Below are 21,860 nucleotides of genomic sequence, written 5' to 3'. Positions count from 1 at the left end.
TAATAATCCAACACAATATAATGCAATACCTTGGGAGCCTTACAATATGCTACAATTGTTAAAATATATATGTTTGTATATATATATATACACATATATAATCTGTTTTCTATGTCACACGTACTCCTCTAATAGGGCACCACCCCTGCGATGCACCCGCACCCAGGCAGGTGCGACACTTGGACACAACTTCCTTTGTGTTAGGTGAAGTCAACCACACTGAGGTCCATTTCTATCGAAAAGTAGATTCAGTTAACCCTAATCAAGTCCATTTTTATCTATATTATATATATAAATACATAAATGCACACACATACACGTAGTGTTAACTTATAACTATTAAAAATTATATATATATATATATATATATATATATATATATATATATATATATATATATATATATATATATATATATATATATATATATATATATATATATATATATATACCCTCCCCGCACCCAAGTTTTGTTAAAGTGCTGCATCGCCGCATCAGCACCTGTACCCGCACCTATGTGACATAGTCTGTTTTGTATTTGCCCAATAGGGGCATTTTTGTCTTTTCACATGTAATTATAGTTGTTTATTAGAAACAACTATATCTCTGTTTTTCTTATTTTCTTTTTCTTTTTCTAATTGTATTTCCATGCAATTGGGGCCCCACTCCATAGAGTTGTTGGGGCTCCAATAGTCATAATTATGACCATTGTGAGCTCCCCAACGACTCTATGAAGGGAGCTCTCAATGGCCTCCCCTTTAAGTTGTTATATATAAATAAGGGAGGGTTTCCCCTATTTCTTTGAAGGCTTTTCAAGCATGTTATTAATAAAATCCAATTTTTTTACTTGTTGGTGTTGCCCTTTCTAGGCACTTTGTATTGTCTCATTGTGGACTTTTGTTTATGCAGTTTTATGCCTATTGTGCCTTTGTAATTGTCCACTCTTGGACTTATTTTGTGCTTTTGCACTTTGTTCTTGTAATTCCACATACTTCATTACATGATATCAGAGCCACAGTGCTCTTGGTCTCTTGAAGAGTGACCATTGAAATATCGTGATTCAAGGATCGACGTGCTTGCAGTAACTCAAGTAGAGCGGCTCTTCCGTGTTCTTTCATAATCCGTCTTCCCTCTTCTACTAAGCCAAAATAGAGAATGAGCAAAAGATTGATCTCTCTTTCAAGTTGAATGGTACCAATTACATGATGTGGGCATCCGCCATGAAAAATAACCTCAAAGGCAAGAAGCTTTGGGGATATGTGATGGGCTCTTTTCCGGAACCTTAACTCAAACTCACCAAGTTGGAAGGAGGTCAAGAAAAGGCTTTAGAAGAAAATGCTCGCATAAAGCTAATGAAGACCATCAATCCAAGATAGAAGATTGGGAAAGTAAACATGCAAAAATTTATGAACAATGTTGAACTCAAAATATGTGCCTACATCGCTAAGTTTCGTAAGGCAAATGAGGCATAGTTTTTTATGAAAGGTATGTATATACAAAAAGATCTTGCAAGGCAATTCTTTCTTCAAAAAAAAATACGTACCATTAAATAAGGAGACATGAGTGCCCTTTATTACTTTAACACTCTTAGTCCCTTCTGGGATGAATTATCTATTCTTGAACCCAAGTGGGTCGCTAATGAAGATGTTGAACTAAGAAGAGAGCAAATAGAAAAAGAGCACTTTTTCTAATTCTTACATGGGCTTAGGCCCGGATATGAACAAGTTAGATTTTCTCTTCCTCATAGATCTAAGCCTCTTCTTTTAGAGGATGCCGTTGTCGAAATATGTTAAGATGAGACTCGTCTTGGTCTGATAAAAAGAGGAGATGAAGTGTTAGCAGTGTTCAAACCTGACAATCATGTAAAAACTTATAAGCCTCCACACTTTGGGAGGCAAAATAACTATAATTGTGGCTACAAGAAGGCTATTTGTCATCATGGTCAAGAACCGGGTCATATACGACCAAATTGTCTCAAGTTATATGACACCTTAAAGAACAAAGTGACTTCTGTTTAAAAAACCGCACCAAGGAAGGAATAACCAATCAAAGGAAAAGATTCATTTTTACTTGCCCAATTATTAGAAACACTTCAAATGTTACTAAAATATCCATCTACATCGGGTGTCGCGATAGCCTCATCTTCTCTTCTAGGAATGTCTTCATGGATTCTTTATTCAGGGGCCTCCTTTCATATGACACCTCATGAGAATGGTCTATCCGATTTAAACACTAATTTCTATATTTCAACTGCCGATGGAACATCTTTGCAAATTAAAAGTATTGGAATCTTAAATTCCTCTAAGTTTTTTTGTGCCAAAAGTGAGGGTTGTTCCTCAACTAAACTTAAACCTTTTTTGTATTTCACAAATTTTCGATCATGGATGTGAAATTTCTTTCTCATTTAAGGGTTGCTCTGTACAGGATCTCCGGTTTGAGAAGCAGATTGGGCAAGGCCATAGGAAGGGAGATATCTACTTCATGAATTATCTAAATCTTTCTCCAAATTCTTTTTGTAATTATGTCCAAGATAAGGATATTGAAACTTGACATAAAAGACTTGGACACCCAAGCTTTTCAAAGATGTATGTTTTTTTTGGGAAAAATTTTGTAATAAAAAAAATTTAGTTTGCAAAGATTGTATCTTTGGAAAGATGAAATCCACCTATTTTCCTAATAAAACTTTTGTCTCTAAGTGACATTTTGAATTAGTGCATTCGGATGTTTAGGGACCTTCTCCCATCATATCAAAAGGAGAATATTCATATTATGTTACCTTTATCGATGATTTTACTAGATATATATAGATCTACTTTCTTAATGTCAAATCCGATGTGTTCCCTTTCTTTAAAAAATTTCATATGATTGTCAAAAATCAATTTCAAAGCAACATTTCTATTCTTAGATCCGATTCGAGTGATGAATACTTATCAAGTTTCAAAATTATCTAGATCAAAACTGGATTTGTCACCAAAAGTCATGTCCTAGAACTCCTCAAGAAAATAGATTAGCTGAAAGAAAATAGATATATTATAGAAACCACTGCACTACTTATTTCTAAAGATATTCCAAAAAGTTTTTAGGCTGAGGCCTTTCTAACATCACCATATTTGATAAATAGAATGACCTCGTCATCCTTGCAAAATGCATTTCCTTGTAAAAAATTATTTGAAAGAACACCCGATTTCAAACGGTTGCAAATTTTTGGTTGTAAGTATTTTGTACTCTTGCATAAAAGAGATAAATTGTCTCCAAAAGCCATTGAATGTGTATTCATGGGTTATGGAGGAAACAAAAAAATGATATAAATGTTTTGACTCTAAGAGTAACGAACTATATGTTTCTAAAGATGTAACCTTTTTGAAAAATAAAAATGGTTGTGAGAGAACCAAGGACAACAATGAAGTCGATTATACTTTTCTATTTGATGTCTTGCCACAAGAAGAGTTGACTTCTTGTGATGATTCATTGAATGACATTGGGGATAATACCTTAAATGATAATAAAAATGGTATGATAATGTGCATTCAATTGATGAGAACGAGAAATCGTCTATAATAAATAATGATATTGTTGATAAACCCATACAAATATATACTCAGCATGAGCAAAGGTATCTTTTAAATGCTTTAGAAAAATATTCACAAAATTCGTCGTTAGAAGAAACCTCTCTTAGAAAATCCAATCGAATCTCCAATCCATCATGTGGGTTTATATCTTATGAGACATTGACACCAAAATATAGGTCATCCCTAATAGCTTTACATTCTTATCATGGATCGTCGTACTATAATGAAGCCAAAAATCTTTTAAAATGGGTTGAAGCAATGAATATAGAACTTAAAGCTCTTGAAAAAGCTAAAACACAGGAAATAACTTTGTTACCCATAGGGAAGAAATCTATAGGATGTAGATGTGTTTTTAAGCTTAAAATCAAGAGTGATGAGACTCTTGAACGATATAAAGCTAGGTTAGTGGCCAAAGTGCACTCTCAAGAATATGAAATTGACTATTAAGAAACATTTGCCCAGTAGTTAGAATGACTAGTATTAGGACACTCATAACTGTTGCATCTATTAAAAAATAGCTTATATACCAACTAGATATGAGAAATGCTTTTCTAAATGGTGAATTAAATGAAGAGGTATACATGGATTTTCCGTCAGGGTTTTATATCGAAAAAAGTAAAATCCTTAAACTTAAAAAAGTTTTATATGGTCTAAAACAAGCTCATAAAGCTTGACATGATAAATTTAGTAATGCAATGACTCATCTGAGTTTTCATTCTTGCTATACCGACACTACTCTTTTTCTTAAAAGTACAAGTTTTACGGTTGTTATTCTTTTACTTTGTGTAGATGATATGATTATCACCAGAAGTGACAAACAAAAAATTAGTGATATTAAAAATATTTTAAAAGAAATTTTTGATATATCTGATTTAGGTTTTTTAAGATATTTCATAGGTATTGAAGTTATGTACTCTCCCAGAGGGTATATTATTTCTCAAAGGAAACTTGCTGCTGATATTTGTACCAAGTCTAGCATTATAGATGATAACATAGAAACCCCAAAAACTGTCACACGGACTCTTCTAACAGGGCACCTAACCCACGTCACACCCGCACCCAGTCGGGTGCGACACTTGGACACAACTTCCTTTGTGTTAGGTGAAGTCAACCAAGGTTGTTAAATGCGATGAGGCGAAGCGAGGCGTAAGTCTCGAGGCGTTAAAGCGTAAGCTTCATGATCAAAATAAAAATTCTATATGAACAAATAGCTGCACACCTCCATTGATGAACGTAAGCATAAACATCATCTCTGGGCGATAGAAACAAATAAAATCAGTCTGAATCGGCCGATTTAGATCGAATCGGCCCTCGCCGATTTGAAACAGAATCGGATCCGATCCGAACCGGGTCCAATTCGAACCTTCACACGGTAAACAAACCTTCTTCCTCCCCTTTATATTAGATCTTTTGGGTTGAGATCAAACCGGGTCCAATCTGAACCTTCACACGGTAAACAAACCCTAAACCCCCGTTTCTTTTTTTTGTTCACTGTTCGCAACTCACCTTCTTCCTCCCCTTTTCTCCTTCCCCTTCCCTTCTCCTTTTCTTTTCCCCATTCGGGCGCCGACCGGAGGCCAGCCATCCTTGACCTCCGACGCCACTGCCACATCGTCGACAGTCTCTCTTATCATTCTTCTCTCCCTTCACTTCTTTCTTCTTCCTTCCCCTGTTCGAGCACCGACCGGAGGCCGACTGCCATTGTCTTCCTTCAGCGCCAATCGCCGGAGGCCTACGGCGAGATGCTGTCACCTGTAGACCCCAGTGTTGTGAGAGGCGTATGCCTCAGTACCTGAAGCGTACGCCTCAGAGGCGAAGCACAAGCTTAAGGTACCGAAGCGCATTAGTGAGGCGTTTGAGTCTTGAAGCGCACGCTTCACATGGGTGAAGCGCACGCCTCGCGTCGAGGCGCGCTTCGCTTCAAAAGCGTACGCATCATGTTGCTCTTCCATCTTCGATGCGCGGTGGCCAGAACCTCAGCTTTTGGCGGCTCGTTGGAGCCGAAGTTGGTGGTGCCAGCAGCTGCAGTGGATGAGAAGAAGAAGCGGCCGACCTCTGGGCTGTCAAGGAACGACAATGTTAAAGACAAAATACTGTCTTTCTCCTCTGCGATCGTCCTTCCATCCAGGGTGAAGTCGGGGAGAGACTCGGACCACTCCGACCTCGAGGCATCGGTGCGGGAGGCAGAAAGCTGTCCGGTGGATCTCGAGAAGCGACCGAGGAAGCGGGGTAGGAAGCCAACCAACAGGCCAAACCTAATCGAAACAGTGAGGAGTTTACCTCTTAAGATGCCTTGACGAAAATCCAGAATACGACAGGGATTACGGTGAAAGATGGGGCTCGACTGGGTCTACAGGTGACAACATCTTGCCGTAGGCCTCCGATGATTGGCTCTGAAGGAAGACAATGGCAGTCGGCCTCCGGTCGGCGCTCGAACAGGGGAAGGAAGAAGAAAGAAGTGAAGGGAGAGAAGAATGATAAGAGAGACTACCGACGATGTGGCAGTGGCGTCGGAGGTCAAGGCTGGCTGGCCTCCGGTCGGCGCCCGAATGGGGAAAAGAAAAGGATAAGGGAAGGGGAAGAAGGAGAAAAGGGGAGGAAGAAGGTGAGTTGCGAACAGTGAACAAAAAAAAGAAACGGGGGTTTAGGGTTTGTTTACCGTGTGAAGGTTCGGATCGGACCCGGTTTGATCTCAACCCAAAAGATCTAATATAAAGGGGAGGAAGAAGGTTTGTTTACCGTGTGAAGGTTCGAATCAGACCCGGTTCAGATCGGATCCAGTTCTGTTTCAAATCGGCGAGGGCCGATTCAGACTGATTTTATTTGTTTCTATCGCCCAGAGATGATGTTTATGCTTACGTTCATCAATGGAGGTGTGCAACTATTTGTTCATATAGAATTTTTATTTTGATCATGAAGCTTACGCTTCAACGCCTCGCTTCATAACAGGCTCAACGCCTCGCTTCGCCTCATCGCATTTAACAACCTTGGTAGACCCAACCGAGCCTCATCTTTCACCGTAATCCCTGCCGTATTCTGGATTTTTGTCAAGGCATCTTAAGAGGTAAACTCCTCACCATTTCGATTAGGTTTGGCCCGTTGGCTGGCTTCCTACCCCGCTTCCTCGGTCGCTTCTCGAGATCCATCCGACAACTTTCTGCCTCCCGCACCGATGCCTTGAGGTCGGAGTGGTCCGAGTCTCTCCCCGACTTCACCCTGGATGGAAGGACGATCGCAGAGGAGAAAGACAACATTTCGTCTTTAACATTGTCGTTCCTTGACAGCCCAGAGGCCGACCGCTTCTTCTTCTCATCCACTGCAGCTGCTGGCACCACCAACTTCGGCTCCAACGAGCCGCCAAAAGCTGAGGTTCCGGCCACCGCGCATCGAAGATGGAAGAGCAACATGATGCGTACGCTTTTGAAGCGAAGCGCGCCTCGACACGAGGCGTGCGCTTCACCCATGTGAAGCGTGCGCTTCAAGACTCAAACGCCTCACTAATGTGCTTCGGTACCTTAAGCTTGCGCTTCGCCTCTGAGGCGTACGCTTCAGGTACTGAGGCGTACGCCTCTCACAACACTGAAGTCAACGACATTGAGGTCTATTTCTATCCAAAAGTAGATTCAGTTAACCCTAGTCAAGTTCATTTTTATCTATATTATATATATAAATACCTAAATGCACACAAATACATGTAGTATTAACTTAAAATTGTTAAAAATTATATATATCCTCGCCACACCCTATCACCCAAGTTTTTTTAAAGTGCCGCATCGCCACATTCGCACCCGTACCCGCACCTGCACCCGCACCTATGTGACACAACCCAAAAGTGATTAATGTTAAATTGAGGCTGAAAGATGAGACTCTGCTTGAAGATCCTACACCTTACCGCCAACTAGTTGGATCACTCACTTATCCATCACTCGACCATACATAACTCATGCAGTTCACTTCTTCAGCCAGTTTCAACATGCTCCTACTATTGGGGTTATCGGCTTTTTCTCATTCTCTGCTATCTCTCTCTCTCTCTCTCTTTCCCTGTCTCTCAGCTCTCACGAGTGGATTAAAACCTAACATGGTATCAGAGCATCGCTACAGTTGAAGCTGAAATCGATCCAAAAAGGTACGTCCGAAAGATCTCTTTCTCCTTTATATTTGTTTTCTTCTTAAGTCAAGAAAAAAAAATACCTTTGTTTTCCCCAATCTCGTCTGCATCTCGCCTTTCCCAATCTCGTGGTTTTGATTCTGTTTTCACTTCCTTTCTTTTCTGGTTTCTCCAATCTCGTGGTTTCCCCTCTTTCCCAATCTCGTGGTTTGTCCATTTTCCCAATATCGTCTGCACCCAAGAGCACGTGTTAGTTCAGTTAGTGCTCTTATATCACCTCTGTTGCCTCTATTTGTGCAAGAGTACAAGGTTGACTGGATATTGCTTGTTGTGCCACAGAAGAAACTTCATTTCTTCTCCTATTGTCTGAGTTACCCAGTTGAATATCTCTTCATTCTGCTTTTCATATATTTTGCTAGTTGTCTTTGATCACAGCGGCTGAATATAGGTCACACAATCGGGTTTTATTTTGTTTCAGCCACCTGTTTTTTTTTTTCACAGTGTGAATTCATATTCACGATTTTTAATTTCTGCTTTTCGTTTCACAATCCAATATTCAATCACTTATGAAAATCAGAAATCTGACAGATTTTTTAATTTCTGCTTCAAATTCAGCCACTGTCGTCGGCCATTGATCTGTATTAGTTTTTTTTAAAAAAAAAAGGTTACAGAAACTGTAGACAGACTGTGCTAAACACATTCTTAACGTTGTAAACCATGGATTCATTTCCTAGACAGTCGGTTCTTTCTTCAAGTTTCCTCAGTCAACTCGTATATGAAAAATTAAACAATGGTAACTTCTTGACTTGGAAGAGACAAATCATACCTTTTATTAGGAGTCAGGATCTTTCTGGACATCTGGATGGATCTATTCCAGTTCCTCCTGAATTCATATTACAAGAAGAAAGAGACAATAAAGGGGAACCTACTACAGTATATGTTAGAAATCCTGAATTTGTGGCTTGGATGAAAAGAGACCAAGCACTTGTTGCTTATATCACATCTACACTGTCACAAGAGGTACTTGTAGCAATTCCAGATGACTGTACTGCCATGCAACTTTGGAACAGACTTGTTCAGACATACTCACAGGTTTCTCAGGCCAGGATTATGTTTCTTAAAAGAGAATTCCAAATGTTAAGAAAGGATTCCATGACCATCATGGAATACTTGAACAAAATGAAGGTTATCACAGATCAACTTGCAGTTGTTGGAAGTACAGTAACTGATAAGGATTTGGTACAACAAACTCTCAGTGGATTAGGACATGACTATCATATGATTGTTACTTCATTGCTATGTTTACCTGAGCTCCCCAACTTTGAAGATCTGCGTGCAAAATTGTTACAATATGAGATGAACCTAAAGGGGTTTTCTGAAGAATCATCTATGCATACTGGGGCACAAGAAGTTCTTGCTACAGGGGTTATTTATGCACGAGGACGAGGAAGCTATGATATCAAGGGAAAGGGAGCACAAGGGAGAAGTGGTCAAGGAAGTCGTGGATTATTGCCTACACCCAACACATATACCAATCCACAAAGACAGAGGCCAATTCCTACTTGCTTTCTATGTAATAAAAAGGGGAATATCAAAGCTAACTGTTGGTTCAATCCCCTAAATAAAGGAAAATCAACACAAACTGAAGCAAAAAGAGGCACAGACAGTACAAGGACCAACGGAGAAGTAAAGGAGTTATTGTTGTCAGCTTTAGCAGAATTGAATCTGAAACAAAATGAGCAAGGTACTTGGTACGTGGACTCTGGCGCGGCGACTCACGTTACTGGTGATGCAGGTAAGCTCCTAAAACTTGTTCCTTATATTGGTAAAAGCAGTATAGTTACTGGAGATGGATCACACCACTCTGTCTCTCATATTGGAAACTCCATTATACCCCTGTCCGAATCTTCTATCAATCTTTCAAAAGTCCTTTATGTTCCTGAAATCAAGAAAAACATTGTTTCAGTTTCTAAACTTGTTGATGATATCAAAGCCTCAGTTGAATTTACTCCCTCTTCTGTTCTTGTCAAGGATCTCTGCACGAAGGAGACGTTCGCTAGAGGAAAACGACAAGGCAATATGTATGTCTTTCAAGAAGATCCTTCAGCACATATTCGCTCTGCAGATCCAAACTTGAAGCTCCAATCATCGTTGCCTTCTGAAAATTCTACTTGTGTCTTCAGTGTCTCTGAAATCAATAAGCCAAATCTTTGGCATGGTCGTCTAGGTCATTGCAGTAGTAGTTTCATTGAAAAGCTTGTTTCAAATAACCTCCTTCCTAAGTCAAGTTTAAGAATAAATGTCGATGACAACAAATGTTCTAGTTGTCTCTTATGTAAGAGTCATGTCTTACCGTTTCATTCTATTAATAAAAGAGCTTCAAGACCTTTTGAGACTATTTGTTCTGATGTTTAGGGGCCTGCTCCAGTTGCTTCCATATCTGGAACAAGATATTACCTTTTGTTTGTTGACAATTATTCTCGTTATTCTTGGATATTTTTTATGAAACACAAGTCTGAGACCTTCAAGTTGTTCCGAAACTTCCATTCCTTTGTCAAAAACCAATTTTCTGAAAACATCCTTAGTTTCCAATGTGACGGAGGCGGTGAATTTTCTTCCATTGACTTTACTAACTTTCTCCAAAGTAACGGGATAAGGAAAAAGGTGTCTTGCCCACACACAGCTCAGCAGAATGGGATTGCTGAAAGAAAGCATCGCCATATTGTTGAGAGTGCGATGAGCGTGATGCATGACAGCAGTCTCCCGATCACCTTATGAACAGAGGCTTTTCATTCTGCAGTTCATGTGATAAATCGTTTGCCCATGACTATTTTGGAAAACAAGTCTCCTTACTTGTGTCTTTTTGGTGTACATCCCAACTATCATGATTTGCATGTGTTTGGTTGTTTATGCTATGTTCATGTTGATAGTTGAATGAGACATAAGTTTTAGGACAAGGCTCTGAAATGCAGGTTTGTGGGTTATGCTGATGACTATAAAGGGTACAGGTGCTATGATCCAGTGAGCAAGCGCATCAAAATATCAAGAAATGTCATATTCGATGAATTGAATTTTGATTGTCGATATACTAGTTCTTCAGAATCAAAACCTGAAGTTGAGGCTTATCATCCTTGGTTGAATTATGAACTTCTCCCCGGAACAAAAGAGGTTTGCTCGAACTGTATTCAAGAGAATAAGGAATCTATGTCTGCAGATGAAGTGGTTGCTCATGAAAATACAGACCCAACTTCGAATCCACAAAGGTATAAAGGTCTTGTCTACGCTCGACGAGAAAGAGAGCCGCCCACCATAGTTAATTCAGACATGGACATATCCTCTACATCCAACATTGCTGATAATAGAAGATCCACCCGTACTCGTCATCCAATTGAAAGATGGGTCAGTTATGAAAATTTCTCATTGGATTTTCAACTCTTTCTAACAACCTTGAATAAAGAAAATGAACCCACAACGTTCTCTCAAGCATCAAATTCCAGAAGATGGATTGAAGCAATGAATGAGGAGATGGAAGCTCTACATGAATGTGGTACGTGGGATGTCGTATCAAGACCACCTGACAGAAATGTTGTTGGTTCGAAATGGGTGTACAAAATAAAGTATAAACCAGATGGGTCTATAGAGCGATACAAGGCGAGACTTGTAGCCAAAGGTTTTACACAGGAGCAAGGACAGGACTATGATGAAACTTTTAGTCCAGTGGTGAAGATGGGAACAATCAGGATTATACTTTCTTTAGCTATTGAACATCAATGGACTATTAGCCAACTTGATGTGAAGAATGCCTTTCTTCATGGAAATTTAAGAGAAGAAGTTTACATGGAACAACCCACTGGCTACGCAGAAGGTGATCCTACAAAATATGTATGCAGACTAAAAAGGGCGATATATGGATTGAAGCAGGCATCTCGATCTTGGTTCGACAGTTTCTCTGTTGAAATTCAAAAATATGGTTTTAAGAAATCTCTTCTTGACCACTCTTTATTTATCTTTAAGAACCAAGACACAATTACTCTGTTGTTGATATATGTAGATGATATCATCATCACTGGTAATTCTAATGAGCATATTAAAGAAGTGAAACATCTCTTGAATCAAAGGTTCAAAATGAAGGACCTTGGCAAGCTATGATACTTTCTTGGAGTTGAAGTCGACAGTACATCTGAAGAGATGACTCTCACCCAACATAAGTATACCATTGATGTTCTAAATAAAGCGGGTATGAAAGACTGCAAGCCCTTGGGCACTCCTAGTGTCCTTCATCAAAAGCTTAGGTCTCAAGATGGGGATCCATTTGATAATCCCACACAGTATCGTAGCATAGTAGGTATGTTACAATATCTCACCTTTACTCGCCCAGATATAGTCTACTCGGTGAATCAAGTCTCTCAGTTTATGCATGCACCATGTGAAGGGCATATGGAAGCAGTTAAACGGATACTTCGATACCTAAAGGGAACTGTTGGGGATGAACTCATATATCAGAGAAAGACAAATGGGCAAAATGCACATGAGATCACTGCTTATTCTGATGCGGACTGGGTAGGAGATCCAGATGAACGCAGATCGGTATTCGACTATTGTGTGTTTGTTGGGATGAATTTAGTTTCTTGGAGCAGTAAGAAACAAAAGGCTGTTGCCAGATCCAGTACAGAGGCTGAATATAGGTCAATGGCAGCAGCCACTGCTGAAGCTACTTGGATTAGACATTTACTGACAGAAGTAGGGGAATCGATCTCTCGATCACTGCTTTTGTGTGACAATCAGAGTGCCATTAATATGTCTTTTAATCCAATCCATCACAGTCGTGCCAAACATATTGAAATAGATCAACATTTTGTGGGACAAAAGGTAGAAGAGAAAGAGATTGAGCCTGAATTTGTACGAACCACAGATCAGGTGGCGGATATATTTACAAAAGGGTTGACGAAAGACAGATTTTGGATGTTAAAAGGCAAGTTGTTCATGGTCAAAGATCATACACAACTTGAGGGAGGGTGAAAAGAAGTGAAGTGTATTCTCCTATTTCGGGTCACGGGTCTGGAGACCCAGACCCGTGATCATTAACGTTTCATTAATGGCACTGTGTGTAATTTATACTTTTGTAAAAAGGGTACTTTCGTACCCTAGTCATATACTTTGTATGTTATTATAAAAAATATCATACAACAGCCGACGCAAGGTATTGGGGTTATCGGCTTTTTCTCATTCTCTGCTATCTCTCTCTCTCTCTCTCTTTCCCTGTCTCTCAGCTCTCACGAGTGGATTAAAACCTAACACCTACAACTGTGTGTTAAAATATACACTGCGTATGGATCTGGATCCAGATCCATACACATGACATGTTAAATGAAACACATGTCAAATTGGCTTCATTAATGGCATCCTTGTAATATCACTGATATTACAAGGATCATTGTATACTTGCTTATTTTATATATCCTAGGGTTTGGAGGTCGAGCCCAATTGTGTGTGCCGCCCCAGCCGATTGTGCATCTCTCTCTCTCTCTACTTTCCTGTGCATAAGCTGAACCCTTCATACAAAACTTAATATGGTATCAAAGCACAAGGGTTGCGGAATCCTATTGGAGGCCGTGTTCAGCGAGATCTGAAGAAACAGGTTTATTTGGCTCCTCTTCCTTCCTTTTCTATTCTCCTCTCCGGTAACAGGTTCGTCTCTTAACTCGTCTCTTATTCTCCTCTTTGAGTAATCCAATCTTTTTCTGCAACTCGTCTCTTATTCTCGATTCTTAACGTGATATCCCATCGTTTGCTACTCATAAACAGGTTCGTCTGCATTTTTTTTTTCTTAACGTGATATCCCATCGTTTGCTACTCATAAACAGGTTCGTCTGCAATTTTTTTTTTATTATTCTTGTTCAACGACTGTCAGTCATCAACGACTGCAGCCATCAACGACTGCAGCCATCGACGACTGCCAGCCATCAGTCTTTGATTTCCACTCTTAACGTCTGTCAGTGTTTATTCATTCTTTGGTTCTAAAAATTATTTTTTTGGTGTCCCCTGTGCAACGCTTATAGTCAGATTGTAACAGTTTACAATCTCGATTCTGAATCTGCAAAAAAAAAAAAAGAGTTATTTCCAGATATTCGTAGCACAGGTACATGTCTTGTTGAAGTTCTCCTGATTAATTAAGTGAGCTCCAACCTCTTTGTTTCTATCCATTCGTTTTGTTTGCTTATTCATTGTCCCATTGATATGGATTACTCATCGTCAACCGGTCCCTCTGCAAATTTCTTGAGTCAGCTCGTTACAGAAAAACTTACTCATTCTAATTTTTTGACTTGGAAGAGGCAAATCCTCCCTTTTATACGGAGTCAGGATCTCGATGAACATCTGGATGGTTTAGTTCCTATACCACCACGGCTTATTTTGCAGGAAACCAAGGATGAGAAGGGCGACACAATTACCATTTCTATTAAGAATCCAGAGTATACAGTTTGGAGGAAGCGGGATCAGTCTTTGGTTGCTTATATTACGTCAACACTCTCTCAAGAAGTGTTGGTTACTCTTTCAGATGATTGCACTGCGGCGAATCTGTGGAGTAAGTTGTCTCAGACATACTCTCAGATATCAGAAGCCCGAGTCATGTACTTAAAAAATGAATTTCAAAGTTTGAAGAAAGGCTCCATGACAGTCATGGAATACATAGGCCGCTTGAAGAGTATTACTGATCAATTGGCGGTTATTGGAAGTGCTATTGCAGATAAAGATAAAGTTCAACAACTTCTCAATGGATTGGGTCCTGATTTTGACATGTTTACCACAGCTTTATCATGCCTTCCTCACTTGCCCACTTTTGACGACCTTCAAGCGAAACTTCTCCAGCATGAGATGATTATGAAACAACGGGCAGAAGGAAATGAATCAGCTCGTCCTCATTCAGTTTTGGCCATAGACACTTCTGTAGGTTTTGGACGAGGGAATGGAGGGCATCAAGGAGGCAGAGGTCGCGGACGTTTTGGGCAGGGAGGACGTGGTATCTTGCCTACACCTAATATTTCAGGGGGTTTTAATACAGGGAATCAGAGAAGAGTGCCCACTTGTTTCTTATGTAACAAAGGAGGACATGTAAAAGTTGATTGTTGGTTCAATCTACAGAATAGAGGTAAAATAAACAAAATTGAGAATAAATCAGCTACTACTGTGGACACAAAAGTGCCATCCTCTTCCACAGATGTGCAACAACTTTTGTTGTCAACATTGTCACAGATGACGATCAAGCAAAATGAACAAGGCGAATGGTATGTTGATTCAGGTGCCGCCACACATGTTACGGGTAATGCAGGTAAGTTATCTCACTTATTGCCTTATTTTGAAAAAGGTAGTATAGTTACGGGAGATGGAACTTATCACTCCATTAGTCATACTGGCAATGCACATATCTCTATGTCAAAGTCCTCACTTCACTTGTCCAATGTCCTTCTTGCTCCTAATATTAAAAAGAACATTGTTTCTGTAGCTAAACTTGTTGACGATATGAATTCTTCTGTCGAATTTACTCCCTCTTCTGTTTATGTTAAGGATCTACGAACGAAGGAGACGTTCGCTAAGGGGGAGCGACAAGGAAACATGTACGTCTTCAAGGAGATTCCTTCAGTGTCTTCGCCTTCGCCTTCAGTCCCAGTCCTCCAGTTAAAGTCGTCCAAGCATTCTTCAGTGTCTTCGCCTTCAGAGTCTTTGTTTTCCTCTTCATTGGAAGTTTTTAATTCATCTCATTGTAATAAGCCAGATATTTGGCATAGTCGTTTGGGACATTGTAGTCGGGGTTTCGTTGAAAATCTTGTATCTGATGGTCTCCTTCCAGAGTCTAGTTTATGTTCATTTTTTGATAATAATAATAAATGTTCTTCATGCGAACTATGCAAAAGCCATGTTCTTCCTTTTCATATTATAAATAAAAGAGCTTCAAAGCCATTTGAGATTATTTGTTCCGATGTTTGGGGGCCCGCACCTATTCCTTCTCTTTCTGACAGTCGTTACTATGTTATCTTTATTGATTCTTATTCCCGTTATACTTGGATATATTTCTTAAAACACAAGCATGAAGTTTTCCAAATATTTCGGGAATTCCATTCGATGGTCAAAACAAAGTTTGCTTGTGATATTGTGCATTTACAATGTGATGGTGGAGGAGAGTATTCATCGAACGGATTTATTGCCTTTCTTCGGGATAAAGGAATAAGTCGACATGTTTCTTGCCCTCATACTCCTCAACAAAATGGGGTTGCAGAAAGGAAACACAAGCATATTATCGAGAGCGCGATGAGCATGTTACATGATAGCAATGTGCCCGTTAGTCTCTGGACAGAAGTTTTTCACACATCCGTTCATATCATAAATCGTCTTCCTATGGCACTTTTGGATCGAAAATCTCCCTATTATACTTTATTTGGGCAACATCCCACTTATGATGAGCTGCGTGTTTTTGGTTGTGTATGTTATGTACATATTGATTCATCTCTGCGAAATAAGTTTCAGGACAAGGCTGTCAAGTGCAGATTTGTTGGGTATGCAGATGAATACAAAGGTTATCGATGCTATGACCCTACTACAAAACGTATTAGGACCTCCAGAAATGTTGTCTTTGACGAACGAAATTTTGAGGTCAATGACTCTGCAGCGTTGCCATCTCGAGAATTAGAAGTATATGATCCATGGATGAGTGCAAATCTTTTTGCTAATACAAGAGAAACATGTTAGACAAATTGTCCTTCCTTCGGCTTGAGTAGGAAGTTACATGACCCACAGATGCATGTTGAATTATCTCCAGTTGAGCCACCCCTAGTAGAACATTTCTCTGGACAGATATACACTAGACGGGACAAAAATACAGAGTCGAGGAATGTGGGCAGCATCGCCACTGATCCAGCTCAAAGGCCGTCACGCATTAAGCATCCTATTCAACGATGGGTGAGTTATGAGACCTTCTCCCTTGATTTCCAGTTGTTTATGTCTCAGCTCACAAAACAGGCTGAACCCACTTGTTTTAATCAAGCTCTTCAATCCCGTCATTGGACTGAAGCTATGAATGAAGAAATGGAAGCTCTTCATGACTGTCAGACTTGGGAAATAGTCCCTCGGCCAGAAGGAAAGAATGTAGTTGGCTCAAAATGGGTTTATAAAACAAAGTATAAGCCTGAAGGAAGTATTGACAGATATAAGGCACGACTTGTTGCTCGAGGATTCACACAACAATATGGTGAAGATTACGATGAAACTTTTAGTCCCGTAGTCAAAATGGGTACTATTCGTGTCATCATATCCCTAGCAGTCGATCGAGGTTGGAGCCTTAGTCAGATGGATGTTAAAAATGCATTTTTGCATGGAACTTTAAAGGAAGAAGTGTATATGGAACAACCTCCTGGTTATGCCGAGAAGGATCCTACTGCCTGGGTGTGCAAACTAAGGAAATCTCTGTATGGGTTGAAACAGGCATCCCGTTCCTGGTTTGAAAGTTTCTCTATGCAAATTCAGAGTTATGGTTTTAGAAGATGCTCTCTGGATCACTCACTCTTTATTTATCAAAAGGCAGACATTGTTATACTTCTTCTTATATATGTTGATGACATTGTGATCACTGGGAGTTCAGATAATCATGTGCAAGACGTGAAGCAGTTTTTAATGAAAATTTTCAAGATGAAAGATTTAGGGGAGTTGAGGTACTTTCTTGGTGTGGAAGTTGACAGACAACAAGACACATTGACACTCATGCAACAAAAATACACTCTTGACCTTCTGGAAAGAGCCGGAATGACGAATTGCAAACCAGTCAGTACTCCTAGTGTATTACATCAAAGGCTGAGCTCTGAAGATGGTCATCCTTGTGTCAACCCTACAACGTATAGAAGTCTCGTGGGGATGTTACAGTACTTGACCTTTACCAGACCTGATATAGTTTATGCTGTGAATCAGGTATCCCAGTTTATGCATGCTCCAACGGAGGGTCATATGGAAGCTGTGAAGCGCATTCTACGCTATTTAAAAGGAACTATAGGAGACAGACTTGTTTATCGCAAGAACGATAATCTGCATAGAGGACATGAACTCATCACTTATACAGACGCAGATTGGGCAGGGGATCCAGATGAGCGACGATCTGTCTCTGGATATTGTGTATATATTGGACACAATTTAGTGTCCTGGAGCAGCAGAAAACAAAAGGCAGTGGCACGATCGAGTACAGAGGCTGAATACAGATCGATGGCTGCAGGGACGACAGAAGTCACATGGCTTAGACACTTATTGAGTGATCTTGGGGAGACAATTATTCGATCATTTCTTCTATGTGACAATCAAAGCGCAATCAACATTGCATGTAATCCTATTCAGCATAGCAGAACGAAGCACATTGAGATTGATCAACATTTTATACGGCAAAAAGTCGAGATGAAGGAGATAGAACTACGTCATGTTCGAACAGAAGATCAAGTGGCAGACCTGTTTACCAAGGGGTTAACAGGACGTCAATTTTGGCTATTGAAGAGCAAGTTGTACATGCTCCAAAATCACGTACAACTTGAGGGAGGGTGTTAAAATATACACTGCGTATGGATCTGGATCCAGATCCATACACATGACATGTTAAATGAAACACATGTCAAATTGGCTTCATTAATGGCATCCTTGTAATATCACTGATATTACAAGGATCATTGTATACCTGCTTATTTTATATATCCTAGGGTTTGGAGGTCGAGCCCAATTGTGTGTGCCGCCCCAGCCGATTGTGCATCTCTCTCTCTCTCTCTCTCTACTTTCCTGTGCATAAGCTGAACCCTTCATACGAAACTTAATACTGTGCACATAATTGCTGTCTTGAGAATTGTTAGATACATCAAGAATACTATAACCAAAGGGGTTTTTCTATCTTCATCTTCTTCATTTGATTTACATGCTTATATTGATGTTGATTGAGGTGAAAATCTCAATGATAGTCTTAATTGCCGGCTTTTGTGTATTTTTAGGTGACTATGATTTCATGGACATGAAAAAGCAACAACAAATATTATCCTCAACTAAAGTTGAATATTGTTCAATGACTACAACAACAATGGAGCTTGTGTGGCTTAAAAGTCTTCTCAGTGATATGAGAATAATCTTCTCAACACCTTTGAAGATGTGCTGCTACAATAAGAGTGCAATCTATATTGCCAGCAACCATACCTTCCATGAGTGAACTAAACATATTGAGATGGATTGTCACTATGTACATGATGAATATATTACGCTTTTGTATGTCACATCGGAGTACCGATTGGCACATTTCTTCACCAAAGCTCTTCCTGTTCCTCGGTAAATCCTTAGCAAACTTTCGGTCATTTTCTCGAGTGTTAAAATATATATGTCTCTATATATATGTTTTGTATTAGTTTGCTCGATAGGGGGCATTTTTATCGTTTCATATGTAATTATAGTTGTTTATTAGAAACAACTATATTTTTGTTTTTTTGTTTTTCTTATTTTTTTTATTGTATTTCCATGCCATACAGTCATAAATATGAACCTTGGTAGCTCCCCAACGACTCTACGAAGGGAGCTCCCAATGACTTCCCCTTTAAGTTTATATAAATAGGGGAGGGTTCCCTCTATTTCTTTCAAGGCTTTTCAAGCATGTAATTAATAAAATCTTATTCTTTTACTTGTTGGTGTTGCCCTTTAGGCACTTTGTATTGTCCCATTGTGGACTTTTACTTGTGCACTTTTGTTCCTATTGTGCCTTTGTAATTGTCCACTCTTGGAATTGTTTTGTACTTTCTTGTAATTCCGCATGCTTCATTGCAACAATAACTAGGTTGGACATTGTATTTGCATTTTACAGAGTTTGTCAATATATGCATGCTCCTATCAGTCAGAATTTTGCAATGTTTGAAGCATAATTTCTCTTACAGTCTTTATTTAAGGCCATCAACTTGTCTTTCAGCATTTACTGATGCTGACTGCCAAGATATGCAGATGGTTGTAAATCAACAGACAATTATGCAATATATTTGATACCAAACTTAATATCTTGGAGTTCCAGAAAACAAGCTACTGTGTGCCATTTCAGTACAAAGTCAAAATATAGAACATTGGCTTATGCTATAGCAAAACTTAGTGTATGAAATTTCTCTTTCAAGAATTGGGGCTATCACTGAATCAAACTCCAATAATATGGAATGATAATGTAGGGGTGTTTTATCTTTCAGATCATCCTGTATGTCCCAACCACTGCATGTATATCGAAATGGATCTCTACTGTGTCAGAGATAAGTTAGCTAAAAGGGAGCTTCACATCAAGTGTATCTGATCCAAAAGTTAGATATCTGACATCTTGACAAAACCTCTTGTATCACATCGATTCAATCTCTTGTGTGGCGTGCTCAACATTGGATCAGGAAAGTTGAGCTTGAGAGGGCGTGTTAGAAGATTGAGATCCACATTTGGATCAGATCCAGCTCACATTCAAGGTGATTTACTTGTGGTAAAAGAAGCAAGACTATCAAACGAGAGCTTACCTTTTATATCAAATGGAGAGGATGATAACAATATATCTCAACAAACAAAAAAACCTGCCTAGCGTGAATCTCATCCCAAGGAAGAAGTTTTTGGAGGATTGAAAACAAATGCGTGATTACAAGAAATTGATTATTCTGTAAATATTGCCACAATAGTATTGCTTTGTAAAGAGCCCTTGTATATATTTTTACCATAATGGAGCAGTGGCTCTGTGTGAGAGAGAAGGCAGCAATTAATAATCGTTGACATAGGTCTATTGACCAAACTACATTAGACTGAGTGCCTTATTTTCCTTGCTATCATTTTCTTATAGGTGAAACTTTATCTGGACTAGTTATCCTTTTCAACATTTATGTTGTTTACCAATTGTTGCTTTCACAGTTAATCCACATGATTATTATGGCTAAATGCTTTCAGTAGCGATATTTCTGCTAAATGCATGTTCCAGCAATTCTATTGACCCAGGTTTTTTTCACTTGTCAAGATGCCATCCTTTTTGTTATCGTTTTCTTTTTTTTTCCCTTAGATACAAGGTTGGTCAGCGATTTGGACGACATATTGATAAAGCGTTGACCTTGAAGGGGGCCACACAACTCAATACACACTGCTGATATACTTGAGTGGCAACATAGGGACTGCAACAAACAACACTACAAATAACAATCAGAATTCTCTTCAGAATCTAGTAGGGGGCGAGACTGTATTTTATGATTCTCGAAAACACATAGTGGCTGAGGTGAGCTTTGTTATTCAATTAGATATTGTGGTACTTCCTTCTAGATAATATTTACCGGTTCCTTAATTACCCATTTATTTGGAATCATCCCCACACGGTTGTTTCATTTTTTCTGCTGTTTCATATCCCCTTATATACTCCCAAGGAAACTTTATAAAAAAGGTCATATCCCTGAAACTACAGCCATATCCATGTGACGTAGCTCTGAACTAGTCATGTGACTTCATCAAATTTCTGACATCATTCTTCGCTGTTACGACAGAGATCTTGTCTAATCGCTCTTATGGTTTATAGGTTGCTCCAGTTGAAGGGATGGCTTTACTTCATCTCCATGGAGAGAGATGCATGTTGCATGAAGCTCGCATTGTAAAGAAAAGTGTCAAGTATGTCTTGCGTTCGGATGTTGTATTCACTTAATTCTGTACAGATATCGTGAAATTTGTTGGTAGTATCTTCTTCCTTCGTCTATAAAATTAAACTGTTCAATGTTTCTACTTTGGATATATAATGAACCCATGGATCCTTGGGTGATTTCAAGCATTATGTCTCCTTTCATCTGTTGCCATTGATGCTCAATGGCCCATCCTAACAGACGGGTAAAAGTTCATGGTTGATTGCCACAGATCTTAGGTTCAAGGTGATCTGAAATCTTAGGATCTCGGATCCTGTGTGTGAATATATATATATATATATATATATATATATATATATATATATATATATATATATATATATATATATATATATATATATATATATAGAGAGAGAGAGAGAGAGAGAGAGAGAGAGAGAGAGGTGTCAAAATGTGAATAAGAGATTCATGGATATCTAGTTCTACCATCCTCCCTTGTGCTCTCAAATACTTCTGTTATGACAGACTCCAGTGCTTCATAAGCTTAACAATCTTCAC

General features: G+C 39.2%; 1 pseudogene across 1 annotated transcript in view; it reads left to right on the top strand.

Moving 5' to 3' along the window:
* LOC149828399 (uncharacterized) overlaps positions 1–21,483 on the top strand; it is a 32,754-nt pseudogene extending 11,271 nt beyond the window's left edge. Inside the window, exons 3-4 of the transcript XR_016434026.1 lie at positions 20,741–20,950; positions 21,245–21,483. The product of XR_016434026.1 is annotated as an uncharacterized LOC149828399 (transcript). The remainder of the gene's footprint in view (positions 1–20,740; positions 20,951–21,244) is intronic.
* The last annotated feature ends 377 nt before the right edge of the window (positions 21,484–21,860 follow it).

The sequence above is a fragment of the Nuphar pumila genome, chromosome 9 (genome assembly GCF_984573655.1).
Source record: "Nuphar pumila chromosome 9, dmNupPumi1.hap1.1, whole genome shotgun sequence".
NCBI classification, from domain to species: Eukaryota; Viridiplantae; Streptophyta; class Magnoliopsida; order Nymphaeales; family Nymphaeaceae; genus Nuphar; species Nuphar pumila.
This window is presented reverse-complemented; position numbering and strand designations above follow the sequence as displayed.